We start from the raw sequence: 14,861 nt of genomic DNA, 5'->3' as shown, positions 1-14,861 counted from the left end.
TTTGTTCTACTATTTGAGGTCTTCACCAGTCTAAGCTCAATTCCCAGCTACATCTACCTTGTGACAATAAGAAATGAGAGATTTGAAATTTGCTATAATGATCTTTTGGTTTTCCATATATGTTCTTAATTTCATATTCAATTCTTTGTTGTTCTCTACATATACCCTGAGGGTTAAAGGCCAGGCCAGTGACTTCACAGCTAATACTTTATTTTTAACCCAGAGATTTCAAAACCATCCTATTTTGATGATTTGCTAACAGGAAAACTAACTCATGATATGACATTACAACAAATGGATCTGAAGGATAATTAAGAGGAAATTGCTCACTGGATGTCCAGAGAAAGTGAGGCAGCAGCTTCCAAGAGTATTTTGTCAAGAGAGTCACAGAGGAGCCACTTAATTCCTCCAACAGCCAGCAGTGGTGACGTCCACCAGGGGAGTTCATTAGGGACTCAGCTCTCACGGGTTCTAGTAGGAACTAAGTAATCAAGGAAGGTAAATTTTCAGTCCAATACACATCAGTGTCACAGAGTAGAAAGCACTGTGAGCCACCCTCAGGAGACCTGGGAATGGTGAGGACATCTGTAAATCCAAATTATTAGACATAGCACATGAGCCAGTCTTATAAACAAAGTCTTATTGAGGACAGCAGTCTCGGGCCTACAGTGTCTAATCTTCCCCATGCACCACGGTAAATACTGCAGCTATTCCAGTTACTATAGAGATCTGAGTGTTATCCCAAGGTACAACCCACTAATATGAAATAGCCATTCTTTCTAATTCTATGTTAGTATTGTAAGTTGAGCATGTGCCTTAAATTGTCTTTTCTTGTTACTCTACTACAATGATTTCTTGGTAAAGCTGGTCACTCGTCAGAAACTTACTTCACAAATTTTCACATAATATTCTTGTCATACTGGATGGTACATTGGTTTGTAAACTATTAACAATTCAAATAAATGCATTCTGACATAACTATTTTAGGTTGTATGAGACGATATTGTTTGTGCTACATATGATTAATTGATACTTCTCACTGAGATAAAAGTTAGCATTTTTTTGTCTACTTACATATTTTTAAAAGATTTTATGTACTGAGAAACAGATTAAGCCAAACCCTGTAATAAAGCTCAGGTCTGATTTTTATGTCTGGAAGAAAATGGGAGTAGAAAGAATGGAACGGACCCAAAACAAATTGAAAAGTGAAAAGTACCACGGAAAAGAACAATATTGATTCTAATGTGCCACTCCCTCTCTACAGGATAGGAGAATGAAAATGAAGAATGCTGTTCTATAATATGTCTCCCTGTGTATGTATACAGACTGGTTTTAAGATGGTATAGAATATGTATATATGGAGCAGCACAGCTTTCCTTCATCTCTCCAGCTTTATACATTTGAAGATGTGGCACATTTGATGAGGATATAAAAGTGCTACACTGTGTAAGTTTGTCAGTCGTTAAATCCCAGCAGTTATGGCATTATATACAGCCCCTTAATTGCTTAAACAATTTCCTGAGAAAGAAGTCAGTGATCACTCAACCAGACAATAATCAGTTCATGTCACAGACTTTGCCAAATGTAAGAGACATAGTCATTAAAAACAAAATACATCCAAATAGAAATTAGCCTGGGAATGAATAGGAGGACCACAGGGATTTCAGGGAGTAAAATCGCTTTGAATTCTACAGCAGGGTATCACATACCTTACACATCTGTAGACAACTGCACGATGCTAAAACCAAGAGGGAAGTCTAGACAGTAATGCTGTGTCTGTGTAGTCACCAACTGTGGCTGAAGGAAGGCTGTAAGGCACCAGTTATAGAAGAGCAAGGGCAAGGGATGTATGGGAAACCTCTGTGCTTTTTTTCAGTTTTGCTACCAAAACTAGAGGTGACTATTTAAAAAAAAAAACACATGGGTTCAGTTATCATAACCTCTGATTATGCCTTTAAATATACAAATACTGGGTTAGCCGCTAAGAAATGTAGCATATAAGTTCACTGAGGAGGGCCCAACATAGCCCAGGAAATAAGAAAACATTACCCTGAGAAAGCACAATAAAAATACCTAGGAAAACATATTCATTTCCAGCTGAGGATATAAAAACTTTGTATTTTGCCAGTATCTCAGTTAGTCTCCTGTTGCTGTCACAAGACTCCTGCCAGGAAGAGCTAAAGGAAGGACAAGGTTACTGTGACTCGAGATTTCAGCCCACACTACTTGGTATTTTTATTTGGGCCTACAATAAAGTAGAATGTTGTGGCAACAGGGAAACAAGGAGTGTGAGGCTCTTTCCTTAGGAACCAGAAAGCGAGGAAGGAGCTGGGTATAACCTCCAGAGGCCTATTCCTAGGAATCTACTGCCTCCAATAGGCCCACCTCCTGCAGATTATGACAGCTTCCACAATGCTGCCTCCATGGGGACCAAATGTTGAGTATATATATGAGCCTAAGAAAAGCATTTCCCATTCAAACCACAATACTGGGTATAACTGGAAGAGAGAAACAGGAAGAACTTAATCTAGATGTAGCTGGAGGTTAGAATTTTAAGTCATATTTTAAAAAAATCTGGCATCACTCTAATTATCATTATTCTTTTACACAGGTCTCATTATGTAGCCCTGGCTAATCTAGAATTCATTAAATAGATCTGGCTGGCTTCATTGTCAGAGACCTATCTGCCTCTAACTACTGAGTGCTAGAATTAAATGTATGGGCTACAATACTTGACAAAAGTGTGATCTATTTTAAAAAGTTCAACAACTAAACCATGACTGTATTTGAATCTTAAAAATATTACTCTAGCTTCCCTGAAAATAAATTCTCTTAAGAAGTCAAAATTAGAAACTATGAGACTTTGAAGGTCTACCTTAGTGTTAATTTTTTTGAAATTGATTATACTCACATCTGAAACATGAAGCTGCCTGACTGAGCATATGGCAGGAAGAATGGAAGGATGTATTTGGTAAATACTTAAAACTGAGAATTTACTGATTGTGAGATCTTAAAAGCAGAGGAAAAAGTAAAAAAAAAAAATAAAAATCTCTAAGTATTTTAACTTTAACTTCTAGGTAGAAGAAAATGTCATATTGTTGACTCATTTGAAGCAGTAGAGATTTTAAAAAGAAGAAGAAGAAGAAGAAGAAGAAGAAGAAGAAGAAGAAGAAGAAGAAGAAGAAGAAGAAATGTCAAGCAACTGTGGATGAAGACAATGAACTAAGCCTGGATATAAGTCATTGAGATGGTCATGTGATATTCCAAAGTATTTAATGTTAATGTCTGTTTCAAAAACTGAAATACAAGAACCATCATCATTTAGATATAGCTAAACATTGGAACTGGATGAGTGCTAACACACATCAGCATTTTTAAATTAAATTTTTATTTCAATATTGATTACAGTTTATTCACTTTGTATCCCAGCTGTAGTCCCCTCCCTCCTCCCCTCCCAATCCCACTCTCCCTTCCTCCTCTCCTTCTAATACTCCTCTCCAAGTCCAAAGATAGGGGAGGGCCTCTTCCCTTTCCATCTGACCCTACCTTATCTGATCTAATCAGAACTGGCTGCAACATCCTCCTCTGTGGCCTGGCAAGGCTGCTCCCCTATCAGGGGGAGGCAGTCAAAGAACTAGCCCCTGAGTTCATGTCAGAGACAGTCCCTATTCCCCTTACTAGGGAACCCACTTGGGCACTGAACTGCCATGGGCTACATCTGAGCAGGGGTTCTAGGTTATATCCATACATGGTCCTTGGTTGGAGAATCAGTCTCAGAAAAGATCCCTGTGCCCAGATTTTTTTTTTCTGTTGCTCTCCTTGTGGAGCTCCTGTCCTCTCCATGTCTTACTATCTCTCGCTTCTTTCCTAAGATTCCCTGTACTCTGCCCAAAGTTTGTTTATAAGTCTCAGTATCTGCCTTGATACAATGTTGGGCAGAGTCTTTCAGAGGCCTTCCATGGTAGGCTCCTGTCCTGTTTCCACACATCAGCAGTTTATTCAATTGTTTAGAATATGAATCCTGGACTGAGGCTGACCATATTTGAATTTTGATCTTGACACTTATCAGCTAAATTATTCTGAATGAGTTCCTTAAACATTCATTGCTTCAGTGACCTCATTTTGAGAGTGGAGATAATGATAGAGGATGTACGCTAATGAGACATTGAGAGAGTATCTGCTAATACTAATACTAATACCAACACTAATGCCTAATGAAATAAATACTGCGTCATCGTCCTAGAGAGAGAGAGAGAGAAAATGCGAAATGAAATGAAGTTAGGCTGTAGTTTTTGAAATTTGAATGTTTAATAATCTTTTAGGTAAAAGGCAAACAAACTAAAAAAATCTATACAATTGTGTGGGAGGCAAGTAAGAGGGCCGTCGAGAAGATACAGGAGGCTATGGAAATGTCAAGCCTGTGTGAGAGCAGAAAACTAATAGTAGGAGGTAATTTATTTTTCACTCTGAGGCCATTTCGATGCCATTTTAGTGAAATAACAAGCGCAAACATGTAGTGGTTATTTGTGAGTATTTAATAGGAGGTGAAAACCGTGAAGGGTTATCTGTGCAAGGCAGGTTGCCGGCATGAAAAGCAGCATAAGTGGTGAGTTTAATAAAGGATGCTCTAGTGAAAAAAAAAATGTTTTAGGGGAGAGATCAGAAACAAGGAAATGGAGTCCTAGAATGATAATCGATAGTTGAATTTCCTGCCTTCAAAAGCCAAGACTGTGCAGAACAGGCAGCAATATAATTGGAGATTATGGGTTTCAACTGGAAAAAAATGTTATCTCCCTATTGTATCAGAAGGACAGAGAAAGAAGCTGACATTTGAGAACTTTCTAATAGATCCAGCTATGAAACAGAAAGTCCTATCTGATTTCCTTTTCTTACTGAAATTGGAGGTAAAAATACTGCTGACATTTTGTTTGAGAATTGTGGAAAAAAATTATTGTAGCATATACCAAGGATGAATATGAAGACCAACTTGATGTATTTTGTTGATTTTTAAGAAATAATCAACTATAGGTCTCTGATGGGTGACCATGGATTTATTGTGGTTCCTGTGTTTTCTGGTGCCTACAACTCTCTAGTTTCATGATTTTTGTTTAGGAACAAACACCGATAAAGTAAGTGAGTGCACTGGAATTGTAATCACCCATAGTAGATGTTTTTCCTGTAAGTGTTAAAATAATCCAGGAATTTAGGGGATAAAGGCTTATGCACTAATTCATGGATTCTATACTAAAAGGGAAGCGGTATGTGGGAGGTTTTGGTGAAGAAATCTGATAAGTTGACTAGGAGGTATAGATCTAGTAAGTGGGAACTGGCAAGCTTGGTGTCTTGTATTGTGCTAATGGGTTTCACATTAAGGGATCACAGGTAACTTGGAGACTTAGGTAATGGGAAGGTTGATAGGACATGGACAGGCCTTTGCTGGAGGAAGAGGTTTCCATGTTAATTCAGCCATTGTGAATTTCACCCCAGGTCATTTACTTGCCTGGTGTTTTTGTAGAGTTCAAAATCTGTGCATCCTTATGTAAGGTTATCCTTTAATATGGGTAATGGAGGTGATGTGGGGAGATTGTTATAGTTGAGATGAACCAAAAATCCAGTATGATGAATTTTTCATGTTCTTGTAAAGAATGATGTTAGGATTGAAAGCAAAAGAAAAATTATGGTGAGGATACCAAAATATCCGTAAATGAAGATGGTTTACATATAGTGCAATGAGAAGGGAGTCAGAAACATCCTTCTCAGATAAGGAAAGTTGGTTTCATGAGACAAACAATAACCTAATTTGATGTTTGTTTGGTGAAAAGTTACTTAAAATTCGGTCTCTAAAACTTTCCTAAGCAGTTTAAAAATATTAGTGCATTTAATCTTCTTAAAAATCTGTGGGGATGTAGTCAGTCATATTCACTTAACAGATATGAAACTTAAGTAAATGGTTCAAAGATCTAATAAATGGTGACATGGAGATGAGCTGTAGATCAAGAGGAGGAGAGAGAGAGAGAGAGAGACAGAGAGACAGAGAGAGAGAGAGAGGTGAGGTGGACAGGACAGGGAGAAGTGAGAGAGGGAGAAAGAGAGAGAGCTATATTAGGTTCCAAGAGGTATGGAGGTGAGAAGATAACCAGTTTGTCTGAATAGATCCTATAAACCTTGATCGGTGAGAAACGGGGCAAGGAGACAAAGGGGGAAGGGCATGGGAGGAGATGAGCGAGGGTGGGTGGGGTTGAGAAGGGATGAGGGAGGAGCTTACAGCTGGGATACAAAGTGAATAAACTGTAATTAATTAAAAAATAAATAAATTTTAAAAGATTATAAAAAAAGAGATGAGAGAAAATCAGAATGCGTTTGTTTGGGCTGGGCTGTAGCTTGATAGTGAAGTGCATTCTTAGCATGTGTGAGGGCCTGGGCGGGAGGTGTGGAGGAGCCAATCAGAGGGCCAGCCTTATTTTCCCGGTAAAACTGTAAAGGAGGAACCCGACCCAGCAGTGTCACGTGATGTGTAGGGGACGGCTGTGAGCTCTGTTTGAAGTCCTTTGACAGAAACTAGAAACTCACAACATACAGGCTTGTGTCGTGACCTAAAAAGCAGGCTCCAGAGGAGGGTTGCTGGACTGAGACACCTCCGCCACATGACCCAAGAAACTCAGTCCAATCGCTCCTGTTTCCGCGCAGGATGGCAGCTTTGGGGTCTGGCCTGGGCAGAGCGGAGGCTGGTTGCTAGCCATTAGCTGGGAATAAACACGTTATTTACCTCATAGCGAAGGTCAGATGTTCAGAGCCTCGTCAACCGCGATCAGTGCGCTGTGCTTTTGTCAGTGTTTATATTGTGCGGCAGGTGGGTTATACATTTCCGTTATTTTTACCCTGTAGAAAATGGTGAAGCCGTGCTGCGCTGCGCCAATTCCTGTGCGCTGAAGTGCCGCCAGGCAGTTGTCGAATAGCTCTGTAAGAACCCTAGTAAGAGCTAACCGTGGTGACTAATCTAGTCTAAGAGATTTCTAGCTTTGCTCTCTGCCAGTCCAAGACTTTGGGAAGTTTTTAGTTTTTCATGAGAAGGCTCTAGATTTTCCACCGCTGGTCTCTCACATAGGTTATTTATTTTTAATAAAGCGGTGAAAGCCACCAGGAGAAAACGAAACTTCAGAGTGAATACTTACAAAGGGAAAAAAAAAAAAAAAAAAAAAAAAAAACAGACAATACTTGCAAGTCAAAAAAAAAAAAGCATCACACACACACACCTGCCCTTTTCCCAATCAGGCTGCTATCAAGGGTTTACTTTCGGCTGGTTACCAGCTGGACCCTAAGCAGTGGCTAAGATACCTTCAGAAGATTTGTGTAGAGAGCTTGCAATGAGAGCACAAGAGCAGATCCTCTCTCGTTTACAGATCTTCACATCTTGCAAACCTCAAAGCCATTAATTTCCCTTCAGATCAAAGGGCAGATTTGGCCACAATAAAAGATATGGATTCCCTATATTCAGTGTTCCTCTTACCTAATGCAGTCACTGGGTGCGCAGGCGTCTTCTGGTCCTTTTCTTTACTATCCTGTGGGCATTGCATTTGGGTGGCTGACGTCAATGCTGGTTGCTGTTTTGGGTATGAATAATGTAGTGTCTTTTGTCTCTAAAAAAAGAGTCCTGTCTTCAGAATCCATGAGTCCATGCTGGTTAACTTAGCTTCCCAGTAAATGAGTAAATGCCAGCCCTTTCACAGGTCTTAATGCACAGATGTTGGTTTAGAGAATGCTCAGGATTAATCTGCTGGAATAGATCTGTGTCCACGGCTTATTTCAGTACCCTTATTTGATGGTATATAACTAGAAGCTTTGACAAAATGCTTGCACCTTACTGCTTATGAGGAAATATTTTAAGCAGCCACATTAAAGCTGATCTTTCTTCAATTGATTATTTTACATGGAATGCTCACAGTGAATAAGAACAATAGAAGCGAAGAATTTCCTCCTAACTTTTCTGTTTATGGGCAATGGGTAGTAGATATTCCTAAATATACTTTAGTAAATATTGAAAAATAACATGAGATATTGATTCTCTAAATGAAGGCCTGGGAAAAAGGATAAGTCTCTATACACAATGTGCTTAAATTATACTCATAAGTTAGTGTTTCATAAAATATGTCAAAGCTAAATATGTCCTAGAGGACATCTCTCAGTTGGTGGTTTGGGCATGGAAATGTCAGAACAACAGGACACCAAAACCAAAGGCCTTAGCTTTCTTTTCCAAACAGGAAAATGTTTGAGAATGAGCACCACTGTTATTTACAATTACTAAAGGCTGTCACAAAAATTTCCATGAAAATTATTAGGTGTTTCTTTTTCATTTAGTGACATTAAATACTCAAAGTCTAATTAACTCTAGATAAAATTGCCAGTAGGCTTTTTCCTTAATTGTATTTGGCTGTGTATCGGACTTAGGCCATAATAGTATAATATCAGAAAGTCACTCAAGTTTTCACAAGACTACTCTATATGTCAGCCTTTATATGCCTCATGCTACTTAATCCCTAAACCTACATAATACCTTTAAGCCCTCTGAGGTAGTCATTAAGGGATAATCACATCTTTCAAAGAATATTTTCAAAGTACGTTCTTCCGTCATTATTTATTGTCACAGTCAGGTAGAGGCTGAGCTAAGGAGTCTGAATGCGTCAAACAGCATTCCTGTTGGCCAGGCTTTGCCATTTCTCTTAAGCATATGCACTTGTTCGGTCATCATCATAGATCGATGGTATGGCAAAGAATTTCACAATAAACCTGACTGTGTGTGTGTGTGTGTGTGTGTGTGTGTGTGTGTGTGTAAGCAATGCCCTTATTCTACAGATTAAAGCAAAGTTTGGTCAAATCATGAGGTATTTCATATGCTTATGTAGTAAATATCGAAGAGGTTAAATGTTATATATCATGATGGATGAGAGGAAAGAGCAGAAGTATGTGTTCCTAGGAATTTTTAGGTACTTCATCACCCATCCTGTCAAAGTACTGGAAAAGACTAAGCATGACTTTTCAAACCTCGTAACACAAAACAAATGCAGTTGTCACACAAATATTGCTAAAATTTTGGAGAAAAACAAGGTACCTGACATTTGATTGAAATCACAAAGCAATGGCTTCTAGCCAGAAGAGGGGGAAGGGACAATATCAAAGTAGGTTTCAAAAGTGCTTTGCTTTCTAAGCTGCTCTCTACTCACTGCCCATGTTTTACCTCATCACATAGAGACAAGGCTCACTGTCCTCATGTAAAAGGCGGATTTTGAAGCAGTCAAATTCATCTTCGTCAACTTGATTATGCTTTGCCTTTTTGATTATTCTTTGTCTTTCTAAAATCCAATTAAAAATTACAAATCCGTGAAAGCTCCTGAGCAGAAATCAATGCAGGAAATGAGCCAGCAGGGCACGCTGCGTCTTTCCAGGTGAGCCTCTTACAGATCAAACATAGCTTTTGAAATAAAGGGTGGGAAGTGAGGACTGCAGTTCCTCAGGCACCAGCCTTTTGCAAGTTGGAAAGAAGATACCATCACTTAGTATCTGCAGCAACAAAATCCAAAAACACTCCTTGTCTTGACTGATGTGTTTATTTGGCACACTGCTGACAATTCTTGCCTCTACATTTTTCAAGGCATTCAGGTATGTACGGTACATCACAATAATTTGTTGATGACTCAAAGAACATTGCGTTACTGAGTCCCTGAAAAGACAAGAAAGAAGTGTACTAAATTTTTATTAGAAAAATGATCTACAAAAACTTTCTGCAAAACGAATTGTCTTGAGAGTGACTCATGCCTAAAAGTTTACCTGCGCAGGTGAAAAAGAACTATCTCTTAGTACAACTTGGTGCACAAATAATTTAATGATCGGTCTTTCTTTTATTATTAAATAAGACCTGTTAAGGGCACTGTAATCATATATTCTGAATTCCGCCACACAGAGACAGTAAATCCACTGTGAAATTTCTTTTAGTTTTTCTTAGAATGGGAGGTGCTGAAATGGCTCAGTGTTACCACTTTCTGCTCTGAGTGCAGAGATTCAGATATCACTGTCCACATCCAATGATTCACAAATACTTGTAAGTCTAACTCCAAAAGATCCAACAACACCCCTTTCTGGACTTCCTGTGTACCTTAATACATACAGAGGGAGGGAGAGAAGGAGAGAGAGATTTTACTTAGACCCTGAATTCATGTTTAGCAAATCATAGAAAACTGAAAATGTGCTTTGCCTAATTTTAAATGATCTTTTTGACCAAAAGATGAGTGTTTATAATTTTTAGGGACCCTTGTCTCTAAAAATGACGCTTGCCATTTGGTTGATAAGTGTGTACATAAGTTTGAAACATTAATCCTGTATTTCAAATTAATCATAAGCCATTTTCTTCTGTATTGTGTACTATATATTTTTGTTCTTCCTTTCCTTTTGGAACTCTGTGTTTTCCAAGAGTACTCAGGAACACTAATTTGTCACTAACTCAGTTACATTATTCCAACAAAGAGAAAAAAATTTCCTAATTCTCAGACTATGCATTTTAAAATTAATTAAAATTCTTGTCATTTCATAACCAACAGAGGAATTTTTCTCAACAAGTTTTTAGTGTTATTGAGTTTAATAATTTACTATTTTAATTCAAGGATCTTTAATAAAGTATTTTGTGTGAGGATATTTAATTTTTTTAATACAGAAACAAAACTATTTTTCTTTTCTGAGTTTAGTAACAAAAGCAGACTTAACTGTCTTGGGATACTTAATGCCTGACTATTAATACAGGTAAATAAGCTACCAGCCACTAAAATCTACTAAAATGTGTGTGGTGGTCTGAATAGGTTTGGCCCCATAGACTCATGTGTTGGCATGCTTGGCCCCCAGGGAGTGGCAGCGCAGCTCTGTTGGAGTAGGTGTGGCCTTGTTATAGGAAGTGTGTCATTGAGTTTCCTATGCTCATGTTCCTCCCAGTGTGGAATGAGGACCTCTTCCTGGCTGCCTTTGGATCATGATGTAGAAGTTTTGACTTCTCCTGCACCATGTCTGACTGGATGATGCCATGCTTTCTGCCATGACAATAATGTACTAATCCTCTGAAACTGTAAGCCAGCCCCAATTAATTGTTGTCCTTTATGAAAGTTGCCTCAGTCATGGTGTCTCTTCATAGCAATAAAACCCCAACTAAGACAATGAAGAAAAAACTTCTTCAGGATAAATAATTAGATTCTTGCTGACAGGGATGAATCTAGTGAGTCCCTGTTTCCCATCCCTTAAAACATTCAGCACAAGTGGCAAGACTCTGGTTTTGTCATGTGGAAATTTTCTTTTTTCTTCTTTTCTTTCTCTCTCTCTCTCTCTCTCCCTCTCTCTCTCTCTTTCTCTCTCTCTCACACACACACACACACAGAGAGAGAGAGAGAGAGAGGTGGCTATCAAGTATCTTCCTCAGTTGCTCTCCATCTTGATTTATAGGTAGATTTTTTTCCCTGGGACTTGGGTCTTGCTGATTTATTTAGACTTGCTGGTGTGCTCCAGGAATCTACCAGTCTCTGCACTCCAGCACTGGGGTTAGCAAGTATTTACTGCATGAGTCATCTCTCCCGACCCTTTTTAGAAGTTGTCCCCTCCCCCTGTGGTATATGCATGCTAACCCTTTAAAGCTGCTGATGGTTGCATCCTCTGGCAGTCAAAAGCTATAGAACACAGAGTCAGTCACTTCTGTACCCTAGTTCTCCTGTGTGGAAAAGAAGACAACACCAATGTGTCTTCATAATTCATAACTTCAAATTAACAGTTTCAAGAGCATCCTTAGTAGATGTGCCTCGGAATGCTTTGATCTCGTTTCTGTTGCTCTTAGTAAACTTTTCCTCCTAGTAAAAATTTATTGAGAGTCGAATTTTATCATCAAAAGAGGCACCATGTGCTGAATATTTTGGCTTCAGTACGGGGTTGAATTCTATCCCTTCCAAGTGTCTTAAAGGTATGTGAAGAAGTGAATTGTTTAACTACTATGCTTTTACTCACCTATGGAATAAGAGGTGTTGCCTATTGGCATTCTCATGAAAACTAAACATATTCCCATAAGCAATACACATGTCAAACATTATAAAATTTTAGGTAATATTTTTTAAATTGAGATTTTAATAAATTACTAAACATGAAGAGTAAGATTTATTGAATTGAAATGACTGAGTTAATTGAGCCATACTTCAGTTCAACCAGAAAAATAAGTGATTATATATGACTATCAAATAAACAAATACTAGAACCACCATGCTTTTAAAATCATGCTGGTGCAGCTCTGAGCTAAAAAAAATACATACTACAGTGATGAATTATCTTAGGCAATAGTTTATTTCATTTCTAGTGAAAAGCTTTTAAATGTCTCCTAGCAATCCATTTTATTTTATTTGTTTGTTCTGTTAACTGCCCATCTATTTGTATTTGATTTGCAAATATGTTTTCTCATGCTCTGTTTCCTCCTACAAATATTTATGAGACATCTACTGTGGTGGTCTGAATGAGAATGGACCCCACAGGCTCATATGTTTGAATGCTTGGTCTCCAGTTTGGTGGAACTGTTTGCAAAGGATTAGGAGTTATGGCCTTGTTGGAGGACGAGTGTCACTGGGTGTGGCCTTGGAATATTTGAATTTTAAAAGCCCACCCAGATCCAGTACCTCTTTCTCTCTCTCTCTGACTGTTGGCTTAGGATAAGCATGTAAATCTCTCAGCTACTACTCTGGTACTATGCCTTCTTGCTTCCTGCCATGATGATCATGGACTAATCTTCTGAAAATGAAGGCAAGCATTAACTGCTTTTAAAAATAAGAGCTGCCTTGGTCTTGGTGTTTCCTCTGCGATAGAACAGTAACTAAGACACCTAGTATATGCCTGACTCAAATATTCCTACATAAACTTGCTCAAAAAGATCTCACAATCTGGATGTGCAGGCTGGGAAAGGGGGCAACGCTGTACCCATGAGCTGTGATGGAAGAAAGGTCTCCTGTTTTATTGCTTTTACAGTGGGAAGAGACTATTCACTCCAGGCCTTCAACATCTATTATACAAAAACATTCTTGCATTACCATCTAAATATGAAAACCCTGGTAATGAATTTAAAACAGACATGTTTCTTATAAAAGACACATTATCTAAAGGGCTCTTTTATATTCAGAGGCATAGACATGCAAAATACAGGAGTGAGTCTTGCATATGAGCAAGAATTATATAATAGTGAATTACATAATCACGTTTTATTCTTTTTATTCATAAGTTATTCTAATTTTAAAAGCAACATTCCCACCAAAGAGTGACATTTTTGTTTTTAAGATGCATTTTTATCTTTATTTGTGTTACATGTCTGTGTTACATGAGTGGGTATATGTATGTGTATTTGAGTAGCCTGAAGAGGGAGTCGCATCCCCTGGAGCTAGAGTTAGGAGGTTGTGAATGATCCAAAGTTGAGCTGGGAACCAAATTTGGGTCCTCTGAAAGAGCACCAAGCATTCCAAACCACAGAGCCATTTTTCTAGCCTTGAGGAGGAATGCTTTTTCTTCTGGAAAGCATGTATCCGACCCTGTTTTAAAGTGTCTTATGGGCTAACAGATACGGATGTGGTTGCTGTGACTAGGCACCTTTGTTTCGGTGGCTTGATTTTGTGCAGCTCTTATGGCAGTAACTGCAGCAACCTTGAGTTCGTGAGCACAACAGCCATGTCATGTCCCAAGATGCCTTTCGCAGCAGCCTCCCTGGTCCTTGGGAGAAGGGTTGATAGAGATGCCTGATTTAGACTGAGAGGCCACAGCTACTTCTCTGCACTTTGTGAAGTTACAGGTCTCTGCATTGAGTGATGTAGAAAGCAGCTTCTCTGGCCACAGTCTCTGGGTGTGGACACAAGTATTTAGAAGGCAGTTTGACAACACAGCCATTTAGCAAAATAACAACAGTTGGTTCCACCATTGTACTATGGGTTCGTTACAAGTCTTCACCTTAGAGTAAATTAAACTAGAATTGTCAGTGGTGTAGGAACTGTTAAACAATATCCAATTAAAGTAAGAAATATAAAGCCAAAAAAAAATAATCCAAACATTGTCAGGAACCTGCAGTAGTATGTTTACATCATAACAAAGTATTTAAGACTTAAAGTACTTCTAATTTATCTTTTGCTGTAACCATTTTCTTTTACAATCATTTAACACAACTCTTTTTTGCTGGTAGCAATAGTACTTTTACTTGTATGTATACATTCAGACTACTAATGTATGTATACATTCAGAAACTTAACTGGTTGGGAGTTTGTCTGAATGGAACCACACTTGAAAATAAAAACGTGATCTCACCAACAATAAAAGATTGAGCAATAAAGCTGGCCCACCTTGATTCACATTGGTAGCATGGGAGAGTTGGCCCAAGTGCATGAGAGTAGGTGATCTGGCCCCGCCCATTGCTGGCCACAGCATTCTGGAGAATGCCCCCACCCCTAACACCTTGACTGGACAGCACAATAGAACTAGCCCTGGTGGCAAACTGTCCTGAGGGTGTAAGCTGGGAGAGCTGGCCCAGCCCTCCAATGTGGTCTTTCAGTGGCAAGGATGCAGGAGAAATCCTCTCCAACCTCCCACCCATGTAGCAGCGTGAGGGGGCTTGCCCTGACGCCATGGGTGTAGAAGAACTGTCTCCACCCTTTGCCTGGGTGGCTTAGAAGAGCTGGCCCTGCCTCTCCAGCAGCACCACTAGGGAGAGTGGGTCCTGCACTTTGTGACGGAAGCACTGTAGAGCTTGCCCTGGTGGCATGGGCCTGAGAGCTGGCTCTGAGGGCTTGAGGGCAGGAGAGCTGGCTGTACCCCTAGCTGGG

Source organism: Meriones unguiculatus, chromosome 4 (assembly GCF_030254825.1).
Source record: "Meriones unguiculatus strain TT.TT164.6M chromosome 4, Bangor_MerUng_6.1, whole genome shotgun sequence".
NCBI classification, from domain to species: domain Eukaryota; kingdom Metazoa; phylum Chordata; class Mammalia; order Rodentia; family Muridae; genus Meriones; species Meriones unguiculatus.
Note: the sequence above shows the minus strand (reverse complement) of the source record.